The 21,640-nt window shown below is 33.5% G+C and overlaps 1 non-coding gene across 1 annotated transcript; it reads right to left on the reverse strand.

The window, feature by feature from the left end:
* Positions 1 to 9,603: 9,603 nt before the first annotated feature.
* Trnag-ccc (transfer RNA glycine (anticodon CCC)) lies at positions 9,604 to 9,677 on the reverse strand. Its single transcript has one exon. It is a non-coding gene; the product is annotated as a tRNA-Gly (tRNA).
* Positions 9,678 to 21,640: the final 11,963 nt, after the last annotated feature.

The raw sequence follows: 21,640 nt of genomic DNA on the forward strand, positions 1-21,640 counted from the left end.
ATGTAGAATTTTGGAAAATCAAGGATAAGAAAACCTTATAAATATAATTCTTCATCTTGTATTTTAAACCCAGGAGTAGGAAATTTGTAATATATTCAGCAGGATCAACAAGTCATGAGTATTCTTTAAAAGTATGTTATAATGTGAGTGATTCCATCCTAACTGCACCATAGGAAATGATACAAGAAACTATTTATGGGGCAAGACTGAAGAAAGAAAGAATCAACGGGTGAAAATTCAGTTAAGAGACTATTTCAAGTTCTTTAATCTCTCTGAAACCCAAATACTCTTTCTGTGATAAATAACACCCTTACAGCATTGTTATAGGATTAAGTAATATGTGGGAAGCAAAAGAAGGCACAGAATAAATAGTAGCTCTGTGATTATTATAAATTATGTGGATTTAGGAAAATTTTACAAAACAGTTTCTTGTTAAAAAAAAAGGAATAGTAATATCACCTGAAGGTTGGTAAAAAGCAAAATATAATAACATTTGTTAACAAACTGGTAAACAATGGAGTTATCCACAAATGTAACATGCTGTGGTATTTGATTTCTAGTCTTAAGAAAGCATAAGAAGAAAAGTGATGCTGTAGGAAAAATGTTTGTGTTGAATGGGTAGCAGTAGGGGAAGAGGGACAGTTTGGTGTGTGTAAACAGAGCTCCAGATATTCAACTGACAAATACAAAATTTTTCTGAGGCCATTTGAGAGATAAGGAGAGAGATGGAGATTAAGGGATTATTCACAAGTGCACTAATTGAAACTTTGGAAATGGATAGGTTTGACTGAGGATGGAGCAGATAAAAAGATTAAAAGCAAAACATTAGAGATTTTGTATGTTTTGGGATAGAATTATCAAGAGGAGTCTAGAGATCTTCAGAGAGATGGAGGGATTGCTAAAGTTCAGTAACTCCTTTATGTATCTGCTTGGCTCATATGTACCTACAAGCATAATCTCTGTCTACTTACAGTACATCATACCTCAGGGATAGAGTTCACTACTATTTGTGAAGATAATAGTATCTACCATAGTGAAAAGAGTTCACTGCTCAGCTGGGGACATAAACATGAAAACAATTGCCCCATTCTGATTTATGAATGATTACAGCAGTATGCATTCCTGAATAGGGTGATGTAAGGACAGATCAATACATCATCTACCAAGGAAGTCTTAGAAGGCTCAAGGGAATATAAAAAATGAAGGCTTAGATCTGTACAACTTACTCAAAAGACCAGTGCCAAGGGTATCTGAGGGGATGAGGTCCATGCAGGTGGAAGGAATCATATATACTGATGGAAGAGAAAGACAGAGGGCAAGCAGCCTCTGCAGTAGTACATAATCCAGGAAGTATGTGTGCAATCAAAAAAGACAATAAAAGGAAAATTTTTGAAGAAGAAGAATTGACAGTATCAATTGAAAAGTCCATCAGACTTGTTAAGTAACCAAAAAAAAATCATTTAGTAAATGGTTACTTAGCATCAAACTTATTATTGCCAAATATTATTGCCACAGCTCTATGGTATGTTAACAATCCCCTTTAAAAGATGAAAGCAGAGTACTGAGGGTTTAAATAAGTTGCTCAATAATAAGTGCCACCAACAATTGAGTGCTTCAGTTTGGATTCAAAACTAGTTTTACCTCTGGTGTGCATTCACATTCCCAATCATTATTGCAGGAAAAAACAGTGTCAAAACAGGAGATATCACAGAACCTGCATTTAATGAATAAACAGGAGCTGGGAGCAGTGGCACTCCCTGTAATCCCAGAGACTCTGGAGGCTGAGACAGGAGGATCCCAAGTTTGATGTTAGCCTCAGTAGCTTAGGGAGGCCCTAAGAAACTTAGTGAGACCCTGTTTAAAAAAAAAAAAGAAAAAAAGGGCTGGGGATGTAGCTTAATGGTAAATCATCCCTAGGTCAATCTTTGGTATTAAAAAAAAAAAAAGTGAATGTGTAGTGAGAAATGGAATCAATACTTTTCTTGTAAATTGAATGTTTTCTAACTAAAACCATCTGAGTAAAATAAAAGCAGAGATTGTAAAAGTGAGTTGTCACAAATAAAAGAATGGGTGATAATAAATAAATATATTTGTCCCTAAATATGTAAAGGACACAGAGGCATCAGTTACCTTCCATTATCCTGGCCAGCAGATCCAATGGAAAGGCTTAGGCTGCCCCTGGAACCTGAAATGCTTCTTATTTCCTACTCAACTCTGATGGAAATTTGAAAGAAAACCTGGTCAAGGAATATTACTATACATTTTCCTGAAAACAGAGGTGTCCAGGGATACTAGTAAGTCTTCCCTGGAGCATTGTTTTTCCAAGGGACACTGTGACACCATCCACACTCCACATATTGTGTTGTGGAAGATGTGTTACTACCTTTTGTTTTAAAATCATTGTGCTTGGTTTATTTAAATCAGATACCAGTGTACTATTGCTTCTACAACACATGCAACATATTGATAAGCAGCACGGTATAATTCTCAATCTCTTTCTAATATTTTTGCAAGATATATTTTCTCCCGTAACTATTTTTAAATGCACCAGCTTTGCCAGCAAAGACATAGTAAATAAATAACATAATGTGAATAAGGTAAAACCCTTTAAAAAGAGCTAATAATTCTTATAGTCATGGACTTCCCCACCATTATAAGCTGAACAATACAAACCAGAGTGATCACAAGCAAATCACCTTCACTGATGTCTATGTAATTGAAAAGATGTTGCCAACAACAATACTAAGGAATGTTTCTATAAGCTGACAAAAGCATGTCAACACTGAGAATAACAGAATGTAACAAGAATTTCTTTGGATATGTGGCTAGGAAGTTTATCTCCCCCATTTAAAAAAAAAAAAAGGCTGCAGAAATATTGTAGAGCTGATAATTAGCCTGCTACTGTAGTTGGCATTCAAGCTCCCCAACACATTCGTTTCCCTCAGACCCCTAACAGAACTTGTCCATGAAGAATGCTCATTTTCTGCTGGGGAAGGCACTGTGAGAGGGGATGATTTCACAGTTCACCAGAAGGATTATATCACTTTCCTTTTTGGAAGAAGTCCAGACTTCATCATGAAGGTGCATCACATCGTTATACTGCAGAAAGCAACATATGGCACGACATCTCTAAACAGCTAAAAACGGACTTGCTGCTGGAAAACTTAGCTGTGAAATAAACAATCCTTGTTCTGTGTGTACAAAGTTCAAAGCATAAGAAATCTACAGATTATGAAGAAGCGAAGCAATATATAAATATTTTTTTACAAACATACATTGTATTTCTAAAACACAACATGTAATTTGTGGTGAATAGAAACTGTCATATTCTTTAACTGGTAAAGAATCTTGGAGTTACTATGGTTTATAGTGATCCAGAAGACTAGTACGATTAAAGAGATAAGTCCAAAGACTACTTTCTAAAGGGTTTGTTGTGATCATACACTGGGTACCATTAAAAAGAAAAAGATTAAGTAGAACAAGACCATCCAAAGTTGCACTAATGAAAACAATGGATGCATCATTAGCTGAAAGAGTGATTGATACATTATTATAATGAGCTACATTAACTACTCTCGGTAGTCAAATATTATTAAAAGTTGATAGCTGCATATAGCAATAAGTACACTCATAAGTCTGATGAATTTAAAGGGCACAGCCTGTTTGCTGTCTTTCCCTCAAATTGCTGCTGCTAGAAATGCTGTCTGTTGCCCCACAGTGTACCTAGAGCTGCAGAACATTTGAAATGTCCAAACGGCCATAACATTCTATGCCAGATGCAGAATGAATATGTACAACAGTAGCATGAAATGGACAAGAGTATTCTGCCCCCACACAGCCATCATATTTCTGTTTTTCTCTTTGAAGGCATTTATGATTATGAATTGTGTAGCACTTCCATATAAAAATAATAAATGCATGCATGTCCTTTTTTCTTAAGATGGAAAAAAATTAGCACTACAGTTATAGAGTCAGGTGGCATTTCCACTCAAAGGATATGGTAAATGATACTAATTTTCTAAGATGCTAAATTAAAATTAGTAATGTCATATACTGGCATCTTCACTTCCTTTCATTTGATTTCATGAAGTATAATATAATTATTGACTTTGGTAAGAATGCTGATACCTGCATTGCTTCATCTTTTATTACAACTAAAGGGTGTAGCATTAGTTTTCTGTAGATATTACTAAGGGCATAACCTCTAAATCTGAATAAAAGTACTTAGTGAGGAATTCTATATATACTAGGATTTTTTTAAACTTTGCACCTTACTTTTATATACTCTTGCACACTACTAAACTTAACACCAGATATCTAAATAAATGATTGGAAATATAGACAGTGAATTCTTTACTACATATTCAAATTCCACTGAAAACCTACTTGTTCTCCTTTGGCATTTTAATGAACCCGAAAAATATTAAACCAAAGAAAATTTGTTTTCATCTGTAGTACGATTAATGACTTTTCTATATATTGTTTTCAAATTATGCAAGGGCCTTTTATCCTGTGATAATACTTCCCATGCACGATAGTATAACAGCACCAACAACAACCTTATACACATATGCGCATGTACAGGTACATGCATGCACACACAATTTAATAATTTAATAGTGGACTTCAGCTTAATTTATAGTAATGCAATTAAACAAAGATTTCATACTTCTAGTAGCTCTTCTTCACCTTTAGTTATGGTGTTATTTCATTGCACTTACGAATGTGACCTTATATCATACTAGCAGTAGAAAGTAAGATAAATTGGACTCTAAAACACACACACAATAGCAGGCAGCACTGTTTAAAGATTAATAAGTGATCTCACTATAGCACTTCAACTGCCTACAGCCTAAAAATATCTTTCCTGTGGTACTTTCCAGGCAGTCCCTGAGGGACCAATAAACCAAGAGCACTAGACAGATCTGAACTTATCTATCACAGCTTTGATTGTGCTCTTGTGCACTATATGTTTCTTCTTAAAAGCATCTAATTCACTGCCTGCTCATAGCATTCATTTACTTGAAGCAAAGGACAATAGAAGAAGTAAATAAAACTTTTAAAAGACATATTGTAAAGTGAATTCATTCCATTTTCCGTTTTTATGTATTGAAACCCAAAACTATGTATTGCTCTACAGATGTCATTTTTATAGCTCTTCCATTTTTGCCAGCTATAAACTGCACATTTCTGTTTCCCCTCCTAGTGCCCGATTCTTCATTGCACCTGGTTGTTCAGCCACCTAACCTCAAGACTCCCAAGGCATTGAACACCTCACAGACTTCAGTTTGGATCCTAAGAGTGCATATCCTCTTTGCAGTGGGAATCTCAGGAGGGGAGAAGCCAACATAAAGAATTTAGAACTTTGCCCTATGCCTATCTGCTTCCCTAAACACCAGGGACTTCACAACTCCCAATACATTTGACCTTCTGTTCCAAACTCTGATGTCCAGATTCCTTCTTGAATAGCATCCACAAAACTTCTTGTGGCAGAAAATGGCTGCAGAATGTGTTCTGTTATTACTTAACATTAGCATGAGATATTCATAGTATGCAGTCGTAGTATTTTACAAATGTTTGACTAGCTAAAATTTATAAAGGCACCCACTCAAATATACTGCCATGCAAAACTGAGTGTCAAAACATAACAGTACATGTTACAAGTATGAGAAAGTATATTTCTTTTGGTATTTGTTTCTTTATTTATGAAAAGATGTTGAGAAACAGTCAGGGTTCATTGTCTTTAACCTGAAGAAAAGGCTTGTGAAAAGACCAGATGACAGGAGACAACTAAAAATTAGAAACAAACCAGATAATTCAAACCAAACAATTTCCTCTGGATGCTCAATGTTCTCAGTTGTATCTGTTGAGTAATTGACTATGCAGTGTTCACATTACTTCTTTTGTGTCTCTGTCATCTACATGAGTGCAGAGAAAACAAATGGCAATGACTTCTTATAAACCTCAACAAGCTGAGCTCCTAATTGGCACAGTTATTTCTAAGGTATTATTTACATATTGTCAATGATGAAAGTGGTGACAAAAATCAATTTTTTAAAATATTCTTTAAAGTAATCATATAGCTGTAATATTGTATTCTTTTTGTTCTATTTTTGTACAAACCTATTTTGAGTTTTCAACACTCTTTAAACCAAACAGGATTTTCTATCAAATAATTTTCATTTTAGTATTCCCAAGACAAGAGAACATTAGAGGGAGTGTAACTTAAATAGTTACCTAATAAACAATCATTGTTATAGAGAGTATAATTTGCCTTTAAAAATGACACCCATTTGCAGCAATTACTAGTGACATACAGTCAAGTTGTTGTTAAATGATTGAATTACCTATCAATCAAAATCAGCCAAGTTATGAATAAACATACTCAAGTGAATAGATTGATGCAGAAATGATGACTTTTGCCATAACTAATATCTCGAAAAATTGCTTACTTTTGTCACTTTTGAGTTATCAAGAAAAGTCATTCAATTTTCATTTTTTGATACCACGGTAGAGATAAAAATGAACTGAAAAAATATATAATTAGATAAAACAGGAATGAATTTTTGAAATTAGCATTTTCATCCTTATGAAAGCACTGAGGTGTCTGAAGTGCTTGCCTGCGTTCTGTGCTCAAGTAAAACAATATGTGAGCCAAAAGGTAGAAGCAGGGATGCTGTTATTACCACGTCTTTCAGGAAAAAGACAACTCATCCACCACTAACTCTGGTAACTGCACAGTCTTTCAAAGATGACCAAAACTATTTCTTGATACAGTGTATGCTACAGCATTGCAGCAACCTTGTAGCCTACATTGTGAGACATTATCAGACAACCTGCCAAAATTCATTAAATGAATGCTCCCCTGCTTATTTGGTCTAATTCACATAAAGCTGATGATACATTTCAGTTTTTTGGGTTTTTTTTGCCTTCTAAATACATCAGAGACTATGAACATTCTAAAGGCAAACACCATAGGAATAATAATAACAACTTCAATAAAGAAATAACACTGAATGCATTGGTCATTAAAACACTTTGAGCCACATATGCATTACCATATAATATAGGCATCCAAAACTTAAGCAACTTAAGCAATGAAAAACCTTTGGTTACAACAAGGAACTGAATCCAAGTTTGTAAATCACCTGCTTTCACTTTGGTCATTGGGAAATATATAATCCAAATTGAAGACTAGTCTTAAAAATCACCATGGCATATATATTTTCTATATTTATGTCTTTCCCTTGGTTGTACTGATTTAATAATCATTCATTTTTCTTGGTTATAATTCTTTTTGTTCCATCATTATTTAGTCATATACATTATTTTCACAAGCTGATTTTTAATGCTTAATTTGGAATATTAAATCATCTATTCTTAATATGGAGAGCAGATGATTTAAGGAGGCCAAATAGATTAAATATCTGAAAGATTACTAAGTAAAAGATGAAGCTAATGCATACCATATTGTGCGGTAGAGGCAAGTACATAGAATTTAAAGGAGCATCTATGAGATACACATGAGCAAGTCTTTTTTAATTATTCTTCAAGTCCCAAATGTAGTGGGTTTCCTTGGAAAGCTGTGAAATCTTCAAAACTGCATACATTAAAGCAGTGGCTAAATAACCTCCCATCTGGCATGTTGACAAAAGTTCCTGGATTGGAAGAAAGGTTAAACTAGAAGCCCTCAAAAACCTCTTCCACTCTATGATTCCATAATTTAATGTGCTATACTTAATGAGCCATTTGTTATCTCCACAGGGTGAATAGCTTATGTCTCATGTCTCCATGCTGTCTTTCTGCCAGGCCTAGAAACTAAATTAAATTAAATCTATCACCACCTGAAATTAGGAATAGGGAAAAGATACATGAAAATGAGTCAGTGTGAGGTCTTTGAACACACCTCAGTTTTAATGTCTGCAACACTTCATAGTCTATCCATATCATATACCATCACTCTTAATATGAGAAATCAAAATAAGGGAATAATGAATGACATTTTAATAGTCTAAATATTAAAAAGTGGCCAAGATACATTTTTAAAGTAATTCCTAAAATATAAAACATTTTAAATATCACTGGAAGACTGTATTTGCTTTTGAGGGTGAAAGTTCATTGTAAGCCAGTAAACTAAATTGAAATGGCATATTCAATATCTACTCATATCTGTCATTTTATTTATGCAATATAGGATAGGTAAACAAATCCTGAGTTGCTAAATTATTCACTGAGGTGAATCATCTTAAGTGAATGAACTGCCACGTTGCATATAAATATTTTAAGTGGACAAACGACTTCATAAATAGGTGGAATTTTTTGCTTTCTCTCACATTTGATAGCAGAAGTAGAAAACTTTAACCTCTAATACAAACTTCATTTTAACCAAATTTAGAATAAATGAATCAGGAATGATTGGGGAACAGTGACTAAAAATAAATCAGAACTAAAGACCAAATTGAAACTTGCCCATTGAATCATGTGACTATGTCACATAGGACTAGAATGACAGACAACATTTTTTTAAATTTTAAAATGATGATATCACTAAACATTGTTATATAATTTAATAGTGTGAACAGTTAAAAATAACGAAGCTAGATATACAAGTTTCAAAACAGAAAATCTTAAAATGATGCTTGCTAGAAACAAAGTCGCAGAATGATGCATAGGATGCGCTATGTGATTAAACAGCAGTTTATTACTTCTCCATTGCCCATTTTAAAAGAGAGTTGAAAATAGTCTACTTGCATCATCTTAGAATTTTTAATGACTTGAATACATGTAAATCATAAAGTTTTATATTAGATATCTTTAAAAAATACTGACTTTTTCAAATTATCCATAATAAAAAATGTCAAAGAAATAAGTAGCTCCTTTCCATTTCTTGGGGAAGCAGCTAGGCACAAACCCAATAGCAGCCTAAAGGATTCTAGTTGCTTTTAAGGTCTTTACTAATAATTTCAGCATCCCTGATCTTTTAAGGTCAAAATCTCCTGAATCACTTATAGAAAACAAATGACCATTTGCCTAGCTCAAAAAGTCTGTCTACTGACCCTGCTAGGGTATGGCCATGTGAGCAGAAACCATGACAAACACTATCCAGAATATACAAATTATAGTCTCCTCTTCTCCTTGGCATCTTACTATAGGTGAGACCAGATCAGAGTATAAATTGGAAACCTTAGACCTGAGAGTGCTCTGCATTTCAGAGAGGTAGACTGATAACAGACAGCAATGTTTATAAGATAGCAAGTAGTAAAGGTTTATAAACAGATAACTTAGAATTCATTCTTCATTAAAGAGACATTAAAGAGATTACACACTATTTCAGAGGGGAAAAAAGTAAATAATAAAATGTAGCAGACACTCTTGTACCTCTCAACTATATTTGGCAGATATTAATATTTTGCCATGTTTGCTCCAGTTACCTAATTATAAAATTTAAATGACCTATTAAAAAAATCTACCATGCATCCCATTTTCTCTCCCATTTCAATAAGAGGTAAGCTCACCTTAAATTATTGTCTTTCATTCAAATTAGTGTATATATTCATATATCCATAAATAATATATAATTTTATTTATTTTATTTATTTATTTTTGTGGTGCTAGGGATTGAACCTAGGGCCTTGTGCATGGGAGGCAAACACTCTACCAACTGAGCTATATCCACAGCCCCTAATTTCATTTTTAATTTTATTTTGATTATAATATCATGTGTATCATTCTGAAACTTGTTTTTCCAGGAAGAAATATTACTTTAAGATTTTCCAGTTGGAAATTTGTACATATAACTTTTTTTATTTTTAGCTCTACATGGTATTAAATTATATATTCAAACACCAGTTTATTTCCCCATTTCCTCATTGCTTGTGTTATTTGTGATTTTTACCACACAAAAGAAATTTCTGCAAAAAGAGACAATCTATAGGGTGTGAAAAATATTTACATGCATACCATATATCTGACAGTTTATATCCAAACTACATAAGGAACTTCCACAATGCAATAGCAAAAAGACAAGGAAACTGGTTAAAAAATGGGCAAAGGACAACATTAAATACTTCTTAAAATGAACATATGAATGGCAAACAGGAATGTAAGAAAATGCTCCACATCACTAATCATAAGGAAAATGAAAATTTAAACACTGAGATCTCACCTGTTAGAAGACAATTATCAAAACAATGAAAGGTAACAAGTGCTGAAGACAAAAAGGAGAAAAAGAAACTCTTGTATGCTATCCGTGGGAACGTAAATTAGCACAATCATTATGGAAAACAGTGGGGAGGTTCTCAAAAAAATTAAAATCAGAACTACCAGCAATCCCACTACTAACTTACGTACAATAGAAGTAAAATCCGTGTGTTGAAAAAATGTCTCCACTCTCCTGTTCATTGCGGCACTTTTCACAATAGTCAAAAAAAAAAAAAAATGAATGCAGCCTAAATGCCCATCAACAGACAAATGGATAAAGAAAATGTTGTATATGTACAGGATGGAATACTATTTAGTTTTAGAAACAAAGGAAATCTGTCATTGTGACAACACAGATGAACCTGGAGAATGATATGTTAAGTGACACGCCAGGCAAAAAAAGACAAATGCCACCTGATTTCACTTCTATGTGGAATCTAAAAAAGTTGCACTCATAGAAACAGAATAAAATAGTAGCTACCAGAGTCTTGAGTGCAGGGAGAGTAGATTAGGAAAATGTTGGTCAAAGGATATAAAATTCTAGTTAGATAGGAGAAATAAGATCAAGAGTTCTATTAAACATCTTGGTGAGTAGAGTTAATGGCAATATATAGTATTCAAAATTGCTAATGGAGTAGATTTTGATGGTCTCACAAAAGAATTGATAGATACATGACATAATGCATGAAAATTAGTTTGATTTAGCCATTCCACAATCTTCACATATATCCAAACACCATGTTGGACATCATAAATTTTTAAAAATATTCTACTAAATATTCTCTCTTCCTGTGAATATGAACAAGAACTCCTACATGAGTGTATGTGTACATGAAGTGAAATCACTGAAATATATTTCTTAAAAATTCAGTTACGATAAATTGCTTTCCAAAATAGTTATTGTGGTTTAAAGGCAATTAAAGAGTGTGCTATTTCTTAAATCTTGGCAATAACTTTATCAAATTAAAAATTTCACCTACTTAGTATGAAAAGGTATATCTTTGATATTTTAATTTGTAAGTGATCAGAGTGAAATTATCTTTCTTTCATTGTTTCGCATAGGTCTCCTGGGTTTTTTATTCTTCAGTTTGTCTACTTAGGGCTGTTGCTCAATTACAGAAGTTTTTATAGTTTCCCTTTGTAATTTAATCATTGCGAATATTTTGTCCATGTTGTGGTTTGTCTTTTAACTTTGATTTTGGGATCTTCGATTGTATAGAAAATTTAATTTTATTTTTATTGTTTTATTTATTTATTTTTGCAGCACTGGGGATTGAACTCACTGAGCTACATCCCCAGACCTTTTTATTTTTTTGTTTTGAGACAGAGTCTTTCTAAGTCACCCAGTCTGGGCTTGAATTTGAGATCCTCCTGCCTCAGATTCCTGAGTCACTGGGATTACAGGCAGGCATCACCATGCCCAGCAAGAATTTTAATTCTAATAAACTCATTTACTCACTGAAATTTTTAACATTTTATATTTTTTGTATCTTAAGACATTCTTCCTTACTTTGATGAAAACAAAAATATTAGAATTATTATCAGCTTATTTCCACTAAACATTTAATAAGTTCAGCTTTTCAAATTTGGGATTTAAAAGATTTAGTATAAGATGAGGATATAAATTCATTTTTGTCCCACACACAATCCCCATCCCTTTTGAAAGTGTCTCTGCTTCCCAATTATTGGTGCCTTTGTACTACCAAATAATGGGCAATTCTGTCACATTATCTTACTTGTCAATCCTGCACTATAAACTTATTGGTGCCTATTAATACACACATTCCTGCCTCTCCTTCAAAAGATTCTGGAGAATTATATTTCAGAGACATTCAAGTATGAATATTTTTTACTGACCTCATAATTTCCTTCAGCAAAGGAGATTATTAAGACTTCTAAAATGTTCAGTGTGATTCTTGATGGTTTTGTTTACTTTTTTGTGCTGTGTATTTTAATTATATTCCATTGTGGTTTGATATCACATTCCCTATGCTATAAATTCTTTACTGTTTTTGAGAACTTTCATAACCAGTGTAAAGTCAATTTTGTAATTATGTCTTATGTGCCTGAACATACTTGTACTATTTTTGTAGTGTATCCAATATGAAATACAACAAGTTTGCTAATTATCTTACATCCTTTGTATTTTATTTATTTATTTAATTTCTAGTTTCAAGAGAAAAATTATTCCAAGGAAACGAATTATTTTAAGAGAATAAATTTATTCATTTATTTAATTTCTAGTTTAAATCTCTCAATATCAGCTTGAACTTATGTTTCTCCTTTTAATTCAAACATGTATAGACAAACACATGTAGATGCAAATATAGATACAGTATATGCATGTATACATGCACATAGTGTATGTACATATATTTAAACACACAGACACACACATATATTTTGGATATTGAAATAGTTCTGGCCTCTTTAGTCATTCCATAATGACATTTGTCCTTAATAATTATCCTTCTCTCTTAAATGTCCACTTTGTCTGAAGATAATATAGATATTACCAGTTTTTCTCTGATTTGAATGTGCTTAGGGTGCACTTGTTAGTTCTTCATTTCAACATTTATATGCAACTCGTTTTAGGTGAATCTTTTACTCCTCATATAGCTGGATCTTTTTAACAAATATTGGCATGTATCTGTCTTCTAACAGTCAAATTGAATCTTTTTGTTCCTTTTGTGATACCCAATATCTTATTTGCATCTTCTATTTATGATATTTTGCTTTTATTTTCTCATTCCATCCTTTAATTGATTTTTAGTACAAATGCCTGGATAATTCAGTGAGAGGTGTTTTCAACACATGGTATGGGGATAATTGGACACAACTCTTATCTCAGAAACCATATAAACAATAACTCAAATTGGAAAAACAACTAAATGTGAAGGCTGACATTATAAAATATTACAAAACAGAAGTGTATTGTTTATAGCAAGGGTTTACAGACATAACACCAAAAGCACAAACAGTAACAACAAAAGACAAATTTGGCATAATCAAAATTAAAAACATGCATGCTTCAAAGAACATTAAGAAGTGAAAAGACAATCTATAAAATGAAAAAAAGTTTTCAAATAATATATCTGATAAGGCATCTGTATTGGGAATACATAAGGATGTTACGAATTAATAATATTAAGACAAATAATTCAATTAAGAATGGGCAAAGAATCTGAATAGACAATTCTCAAAAAAATATATACAAATTGCCAGTTAGCACATAAAGGATACTCAAGCTCAATAATCATCAAGGAAATGCAAATCGAAACCATAACAACACTTCACAGCCATAGGATAGATAGCATGAAAAAATACAGATAACAGCAAATGGTAAATAATGTGAAGAAATTAGATCCTTTGTACATTGCTGATGGAAATGAGAAATGTTTCATACGCTGTAGAAAACAGGCTGGCAATTCTTCAAAAGATAGAATACAGAGTAATCATTTGAAAATTATTCTGATTTTAGGTGTATATCCAAGGTAAAGGATAATATATAGCCACAGAAAATATTTTAAATGAATATTCATAGTGGTATTATTTATAATAGCCCAAAAGTAAAAATAACCAAAATGTTCATTAACTAATGCATAGATAAATGAAATTTAATGTATCAGTAAAATTCAGCAATAAAAAAGAATGAAGTCATGCTACATGTTTCTACATGGATGAACACTGAAGACATTATGGTAAATGAAAGAAGCCAGTCACAAAGATCACCTATTATATGATTTAATATATATGAGACCAGATGCAGTTGTGCATACCTACAATCCCCACAGCTCAGGAGGCTGAGGCAGGAGGATCATAAGTTCCAATCCAACCTCAGCAACTTAGGGACGCCCTGAGCAACTCAGCAAGAGCCTGTCTCAAAATAAAAATAAAAAGGGCTGGGGATGTTGCTCGGTGGTGAAGTGTCAATCCTCAGTACCAGAAAACAAAACATACATATATGAAATGTTTAGAATAGGTATATCTATAGACACAGAAGAGATGTGTTTTTAGGAGGAATGGAAGTAGCTGACTGCTAAAGTGTATGAGTTTTCCTTTTGGGGTGATAAAAAATGTTCTAAATTTAATTTTGGTAATGGTTGCACAATTCAGTGAACTTACTAAAACCACTGAATGGTACACTTTAAGTAAATGACTTACATAATATGAAATTATATCTTAATAAAGTTGCTATATAAAAGAAGAGAAAGCAGAGAATGGAATAATAGTTCAGTGGGAACAAATCTGGTGAAAAAAATTACCAAATAGTAATCACAGAGATAATAAAAATTAAGAGGTAGTGCTTTATTGAATGAACTAATTAAAAAATAATACTTTACAGAAAAAAATAGTGAATATGTGCTTCATAGATATTTAAATGAGTAACATTCAAAGAGAAAAGAGGTCACTGATTTTAGTCAATTCTATATTCAGCTTAAAATCCATAGATGTTTCATTAGGACACCGAACTATGCTCTGCTCCAAGGTGATATTGGCAATTGGTAATTTGTAAGAGGCATTGTGGTTTTTGCTGTGATCTGTTAGTGGCATTCCAGACAAACTGTTATTAAGTTTGGTCTGGTTTACCTGAGTGGCTAGACAGGGTCATCTTATTTTCTCTGATCTCATGTGTTATAGTTTGGAACTAGAATGTCTCCCAAAACCTATGTGTTAAAGTCTTGGTGCTACTGGAAGGTGGTAGAACCTTTGAGGTCCAAGCTCTAATAGGAGGACTTAGGTCACCACCGGCATAACCCTGAAGGGAACTCTGGGATCCTGCCCTCTTATCCTCTTTTTGTCTTCCTGGCCACCATGAGGGCATCAGCTTTGCTCTACTGCATGCTTCCTGACATGATGTGCTGCTACTCCACAGATCCAAAAGCAATAGGGTCAATCATGGAATGAAATTGTGAGGGGTAAAATAAACCTATTTTTCTCTATAAGCTGATTATATCAGGTATTTATCATAGCATCAGAAAGCTGACTAAGACACCATGTAAACCTTTTCCAGCACAATACATAGTTATGAGGGTAAAATACACTAAAAAGAAATGTAGATTATGGCATTTTGGATTTTAAAGGATATTTGGAATTAAAACGAATGTGTTAGAGTTAAGGGTAATTTTAGTCATTATCTTCTGTGACTAGCCACTATTAAAAGGCACTGGAAATTAGGCTTAGAATGTTTTCAATAGATATTACTGAGCATCTTCCATGAACCAGTGTTACAGACACAACAATAAGTAGAACAATAGGTAGAACAATAAGTAGATGAATTCCCTCTCTCCTACCTCCTACATTTTAGCTCACTGTGATAAACAAGAAAAAAAATAATGAATTAGTGAAGGAATCAATATAACTTCACCAGAATAGACATAAGAATAACTGTAAAGGGGCTAAGGTTGTAGCTCAGTGGTAGAGCACTGTCTAGCACATGTGAGGCAATGGGTTTGATCCTCAGCATCACATAAAAATAAATAAATAATAATGAAAAGTGGTGGAATGAGACAGACATCTTTACCCTATTACATGTATGATTACATGAATGGTATGAATCTACATCATGCACAACCATAGAGAAAAGATGCACCCCATTTATATACAATGAATCACAATGCAGTCTGTAAAAATTTTAAAAAAAATTAAAAATAAATAAATAAATAAAATAAAGGAATTGTGTCCATCTGCAATTAAAAAAAATAATAACTCTAAAAACGGCATTATTTACCATAGAGATGTATGACCATTTTAATGATGAAATATTTGCAAGAAAAAAAATGAAATCAAGAACTGAGGTATGTGGTATGTGAATTTTTTTAATAGATGTAGAACATCACAAGCATGAGAAATAGGAACGGAAATCAAGAAAAGTACAAGTGTGAAATTTAGTATTGTTGTAATTCAAATGTGAGATGGTAGCAAGGACTGGGCGCAAGGATTGGAGGGTGATACCATGGTTAAGATTTGGGTAGATTTTAAGGATGAAACATACTGTCATTTGAGAGAGAAAAAAAATGTAGTGGTAGTTAGGAATTTGTCTTGAGCAATTTAAAAAGTGACACTATTATTGTTAGATACGAATATGATGAAGGGCTTCATAGAGAAAATCAAGAATTATTTTGGATTTGATAAGTTTGATATGCCTACAACATTGGAAGTTTAATTGAGAAGTTTAAAGTTGGGAGAATAGTTAGTACTGAGCAAAAAGTTAAGAGATCATCTGCATGGAGATGGGATGCACGTGCACAGGACTAAATGGGATCAATAAAAACTCCTAGTAATGGAGAAAAGATGTTCAAAGGTCAAGTCCTGGGGCACCTCAGTGTTTAGAGGGGAAAGTAGAAACAATACTAAAAAATGGCATCTGGAAATAAGTGAAGAAACAAGAAGTCTCCTGGAGGTCAGGTGGAGAACGTGTTTCAAAAAGTTAAGAAAAGTTAGCGTTGAATCCTACCAGTAAATCCAATTAGAAGAGGTTTAAGAATTTATCATTTGACTTAGCAATGTGGTCAACTTAGCTATTGATGATCTTGATGCCGTGTAATGATAGATACAGAAACCTGGAAGCATTGAAGAAAGTGGTGATAGTACATACAGATGATTTGAGGAATTTTGATATAAAAATGATCAACTAAAATAGGGGAGGTGGCTGAAGGTGTATGTGCAATAAATATATGCTAACATGTTTAATTAGCATTCTTGTACAATAATGGAAATTTCCCAGTAAGAAGATAATAATCAAAGATGGAGAAGGACAATAGTAGGGATAAATGGAAAGGAACAGGAGAGAGTTATTATGTGAACTTCATCACACATTTAAATGTCAGCTATACTTTGATTCTAAAAAACTTACTTCAAACTCCACTGACTCCTCAAAGAAAAAATAATAGCATAAGAACTTTATAACTGAATAATTTAAGCTCTTTAAATTTCTTACCTTTATTCAATTCTGCCAAGATTTTCAGCATAAGCAGACTTCCTTTCAACATTTTCTGTGCTCTTGCCCCGTGATTTCTGTTAAAGGCTATCACAACCCCAACAGAGAACTGAATGACATTTATTCAAGCTTCCATGCCAGATTAAGATGCTAGGAGTTATGCTGATAACTACAAAATGTTTCTTAATTTACTTTTTTCTGTGAGCTTTGAAGTCAGATAATTTAGCTTCAGGCAATCAAAGGATATTCCTCTTCAAGGCTGATTTTTCCAAAAGCAGCTGTTTGTAGTCTAAAGTTGCATTTGTGTGTGAGTCATTAGCACAGTGTTTACAAGTTTTCTTTACTCTATGTGGCTTCTGCAAAACTCTATCATGCTTTATGTTTTATTTCTAAATACTTTGTGTTAATTCATCCTCTAGTGTCAATATATGAAGAATCTATCCAGTAAGATTTTCCTGGTATTTAATATGAAATTCTTCAAAATATATAACATCCCCCTTTCCTCTATTCTACATGTACTTAATGATGCAATATCTAGGTCAACCTATTTTTTAACCCAACTAGAAATTAATTGGTGAATTTAAGAAATGATTGATGACATTTGACACCTTACGAAGTCAGGATTAACTCCAGGGACCAATTATTTTCCTGTACAACATCACTCATGCCAGTGTTCTGAGAAAGCATCATTAATCCTAGCAATCAATTGTTCATCCTTTTGATCCCTACCCTCTAAATTTCCCATTTAAAATTTCTTAAGTCAAGTTCTTATTCATTTAATAATCATGGAGAAAAGAAAAATGGATATATCAATAAGATTGCTTTTAAAGTTTTGATATTTGCACCACATAGAAGTTTGCAAATGGTTTGAGGAAGTTAAATTAGTTTTGCATATGGTTTGAGGAAGGGATCAAACATCCATGTCCTTTGATCTGGGACTAAATAACTGTCCCTCTGCACCCACTATACCAGTAAGGAGCCCAGACTGGAGAGCTACACTGAAGACAAATGTGGAAATTGGTTCAATGGGAAGTATGTCCAACAGGCACCTGCTATAACACTCTGAAATTCCTCTGGAAAAGCCTTCAAGGATACCCACTGTAGGAGGGATGCCACTTCTTTTTTTTTTTTTTTTAATTGTAAACAAATGGGATACATGTTGTTTCTGTTTGTACATGAAGTAAAGGCATACCATTCGTGTAATCATACATTCATTTTGTTATTTTTTCCTTCCCCCCACCCCTCCCACCCCTCTTTCCCCTCTATACAGTCCTTTCTTCCTCCATTCTTGCCCCCCTCCCACCCCCCATTATGTGTCATCATCCGCTTATCAGTGAGATCATTCGTCCTTTGGTTTTTTGAGATTGGTTTATCTCACTTAGCATGATATTCTCCAATTTCATCCATTTGCCTGCAAATGCCATAATTTAATTATTCTTTATAGCTGAGTAATATTCCACTGTATATATATACCACAGTTTCTTTATCCATTCATCAATTGAAGGACATCTAGGTTGGTTCCACAATCTGGCTATTGTGAATTGAGCAGCTATGAACATTGATGTGACTGTATCTCTGTAGTATGCTGATTTTAAGTCCTTTGGGTATAGGCCAAGGAGTGGGATAGCTGGGTCAAATGGTGGTTCCATTCCAAGCATTCTGAGGAATCTCGACACTGCTTTCCAGAGTGGCTGCACTAATTTGCAACCCCACCAGCAATGTGTGAGTGTACCTTTTTCCCCACATCCTTGCCAACACCTATTGTTGCTTGTATTCTTGATAATTGCCATTCTAATTGGGGTGAGATTGAATCTTAGGGTAGTTTTGATTTGCATTTCTCTTATTACTAGAGATGTGGAACATTTTTTCATATATCTGTTGATTGCTTGTACATCTTCTTCTGTGAAGTGTCTGTTCATTTTCTTAGTCCATTTGTTGATTGGGTTATTTGTATTCTTGATGTAGAGTTTTTTGAGTTCTTTGTATATTCTGGAAATTAGTGCTTTATCTGAAATATGAGTGGCAAAGATTTTCTCCCACTCTGTAGGTTCTCTTTTCACATTGCTGATAGTTTCCTTTGCTGAGAGAAAGCTTTTTAGTTTGAATCTATCCCAGTTGTTGATTCCTGCTTTTATTTCTTGTGCTATGGGAGTTCTGTTAAGGAAGTCTGATCCTAAGCCAACATGGTGAAGATTTGGACCTACTTTTTCTTCTATAAGATGCAGGGTCTCTGGTCTGATTCCAAGGTCCATGATCCATTTTGAGTTGAGTTTTGTGCAGGGTGAGAGATAGGGGTTTGGTTTCATTCTGTTGCAAATGGATTTCCAGTTTTCCCAACACCATTTGTTGAAGAGACTATCTTTTCTCCATTGCATATTTTTGGCACCTTTGTCTGGTATGAGAAAATTGTATTTATTTGGGTTTGTGTCCATGTCCTCTATTCTGTACCATTGATCTACCTGTCTATTTTGGTACCAATACCATACCGTTTTTGTTACTATTGCTTTGTAGTATAGTTGAATTTCTGGTATTGCGATACCCCCTATTTCATTCTTCCTGCTAAGGATTGCCTTAGCTATTCCGGGTTTCTTATTCTTCCAGATGAATTTCATGATTGCTTGCTCTATTTCTGTAAGGTATATCATTTTAATTAGAATTAGATTTAATTAGAATTAGATTTTAATTAGAATTGCATTGAATCTGTATAGCACTTTTGGCAGTATGGCCATTTTGACAATATTAATTCTGCCTATCCAAGAACATGGGAGATCTTTCCATCTTCTAAGGTCTTCCTCAATTTCTTTCTTCAATGTTTTGCAGTTTTCATTGTAGAGATCTTTTACCTCTTTGGTTAGATTGATTCCCAAGTATTTTATATTTTTTTTGAGGCTATTGCAAATGGAGTTGTTTTCCTCATCTCCCTTTCAGAAGTTTCATCACTTGTGTATAAAAATGTTTTAGATTTATGTGTGTTGATTTTATAGCCTACTATTTTGCTGAATTCATTGATGAGGTCTAGAAGTTTTCTGGAGGAGTTTTTTGGATCCTCTAAATATAGAATCATGTCATCAGCAAATAGGGAAAGTTTGAGTTCTTCTTTTCCTATTCGTATCCCTTTAATTTCTTTAGTCTGTCTAATTACTCTGGCGGGATGCCACTTCTTAATCAGTTCACAGTTCTACTCTCATAGAGATGCTTCCCAATCTATTGTCCTACTTGGTCCCTTGTTCTGCCTTCCAGGTGATCATTCCATTTCTATTAGTCTGTTTACACATATTGGTTAGACATTAGAAAAAATAAAAAGGTCATCTTTGAAGGATGGACCACCTTTGCAGCCTATTTTATTATCTGCAGAATGGATTCAATGGTTATTGTAAACATGAAAAAGATAACTTTAAAATTTCTTAATCTACCTTGTGGTTTGACTATATGATCTCCTTTAAAACTTTGTAGGTTTATTTAGTTGAATCCAGCTTTTCACCAGTGACTTCACACAGTTTCTACCAGACTTATTAGAATTTTTCAGTATCTCTTGGCTTTGTCATATCCTTAATTCTTTTCCAAGCTAATTGCAAGTCCCTGTAACCTCCAAAGCTTTAGTAGAAGAACCATAATTTAGTCTTATCTCTTTGAGATATTTTTTATAATTAAGAATTATTGGAACCACCCTTTTCATTAAACCTATCTATTCTAACACCTTAGTTGACTTAGAGGCTTTTAGTAAAATGGGTGTGTATCAGTCATTTCCTTGATTTAAGAATTGTCCAATTGCTGAGATTTAATCCATCTTTTTTAGACAAAGAATGTCTCCATTTTATCTGTTTACTCTTTGCAGTTAGGAAGCAGATACTTTTCCACCCCTGAGGGTCACCAAATTTCTGATCTTTCTCTATGCTCTTTCATTCCAACCTTTAAGACAATGACAGCAAATTCTTTCTGACTTCATCTCTTCTTTGTAAGTCCTTGTGAAATACAGCCAACAGCTAAAATATGCACTACTATAGACATTGTTAGTATCAAAAACATAATATAATGCTCTGTTCTTCCAAATGATTTTCTTCAATTTAGATGCTCAATAAGTAGACTTTGCACCTTTGAAATTACCATAGGCTGCAGTTTTTCCAGTTACTTCTCTTTTGAAGATCATAAAATGCCACCCTTTAATTCTTGAGTAACAAAACCCTAAAACAACCATGAGTGTGTATAAATGAAGCAAAAACCTATGGTGGCATGTGCTTACAGTACCTTTGGTATTTTCTTATTGAATTGAAAGAAAAAGATAGTGTTGTTTTTCACCCAGGTTACATTAGAAGGATTTGCTCCATTAGGGACCTATGCTAAAGGAAGTTCTGTATTTTCACATCCTTCAAGCAGCCCCAAAGAATGGGAGGAAACTTAGTGAATCACACATTGTTCTAAAAGTTTTCAGCAGGGAAGAAACACATATCCTTCCTCTCACGTTTCATTAGCTAGACCAAGTCAAATAGTCATGCTCAATTT

The sequence above is a fragment of the Sciurus carolinensis genome, chromosome 2 (genome assembly GCF_902686445.1).
Source record: "Sciurus carolinensis chromosome 2, mSciCar1.2, whole genome shotgun sequence".
Lineage (NCBI taxonomy): Eukaryota > Metazoa > Chordata > Mammalia > Rodentia > Sciuridae > Sciurus > Sciurus carolinensis.